This window comes from Pteropus vampyrus, unplaced genomic scaffold, assembly GCF_000151845.1.
Source record: "Pteropus vampyrus isolate Shadow unplaced genomic scaffold, Pvam_2.0 Scaffold72, whole genome shotgun sequence".
NCBI classification, from domain to species: Eukaryota; Metazoa; Chordata; class Mammalia; order Chiroptera; family Pteropodidae; genus Pteropus; species Pteropus vampyrus.
This window is the reverse complement of record NW_011888853.1, coordinates 65,587-66,894: the sequence shown is the minus strand read 5'-3', so window position 1 is coordinate 66,894 and position 1,308 is coordinate 65,587. Positions and strand designations below refer to the sequence as shown.

Genomic DNA, 1,308 nt, shown 5'->3' with positions numbered 1-1,308 from the left:
TATCTTGCATATAAGGCTTTTAGCCCAGGGCCTGGCATAAAAAGGGCCACCAGCCACCCATTTATCAAGAGGAAGACCACAGAGACTGAGATCTTGAATACAAGGCCTCATTTGGCACCTGGAGTCATCTGAGAAGAAAGACTTGACGAATAAAGAGTCAGCCTTTATGAAGAATCCAAGTAAATAATGATAAATAAAATTTTAAAACCTCGCTTTTAAAGATCTCTGGTTGCTCTGACAGTGTTGACTTAGCTTGCCACTTCAGCCGAGAGTTTTGTTTGTTTGTTTGTTTGTTTGTTTGTTTAGAATGCCTACAGCACCTGGTCTTCTTCGGTGGTCTCCCATCCAAGTACTAACCAGGCCTGACCCTGCCTAGCTTCCAAGATCAAACGAGATTGGGCATGTTCAGGGCGGCATGGCCGTAGTTGACCAAGAGCTTTTTGAGGGAGTATTTCAAGGACGTTTCTGCAGCCCACTGTGGTGTGTGACATGCGTGCCAGGAGGCTGGCCCCAGAGCCTCGATGCTGCTATTCGTTGTGGAAAGACCCGTCCCCCGGCCCCAAGCCCCTGGCTTCTGAGTCTGGCAGTGGCCCAAGCATCATGGCAGATGATCTCTGGGGAGTTCCTTTACCTCTAAAGTCCTAGGACTCTGTGTCCCATGGTTGGTTGTGATGAGAAATATGGGAAGATATTTGGTGGGGCACCAGAATCCCAAATTCTCAACCAGCAGCCCCCAGTGGCCACAGTCAACACATAAGGTCCCCCAGGAGATGGAAGCACAAAGGGAACGCTTTATGCCTTAGCGAGGTCTTCGGGTGAACCAGCCTGGATCGTGGCTGAGCTCATTCCCCTTAACACAGGACAAGCCTAAGTGGCCCTCTGGTCCCCGAGTTCCTCCTGGAGTCATTATTACAATCCCAGTGTCCTTGGCTCACTCTAAACAGGACATAAGGACAAAAACAGGCAGTTCAAAGAGAGTGAATCCCGAAAGAAGACAAGAAAATCAGATTTTCCCCTCTTCCCGCTAAACAGCAGAGATTCCTCCTGGCCGCTCAGCACTTGGTCTTGATTCTGACCAGTACTGCTAACTCTGTTTCCCATTTGGAGGGAGGCTGGATTTCCCATGGATCAGGAAGTGGCTTACCATTACTCTTCTACCCCACTGGTCCCAGGCCATGGGGACAGGTCCTTTTTGTCCCGTAGCCTCTACCTCTCCATCGGACACTTGTAGACTGGCATTGTGCTTCCACATTGGGGCATATAGTCAGGATGCTGGTGAAGTTAGCAAGCTCGCGAGTCCCACTGGAG

General features: G+C 49.9%; 1 pseudogene; it reads right to left on the bottom strand.

Moving 5' to 3' along the window:
• Positions 1–308: 308 nt before the first annotated feature.
• Positions 309–427, bottom strand: LOC111741075 (annotated as a pseudogene).
• Between the last annotated feature and the right edge of the window lie 881 nt (positions 428–1,308).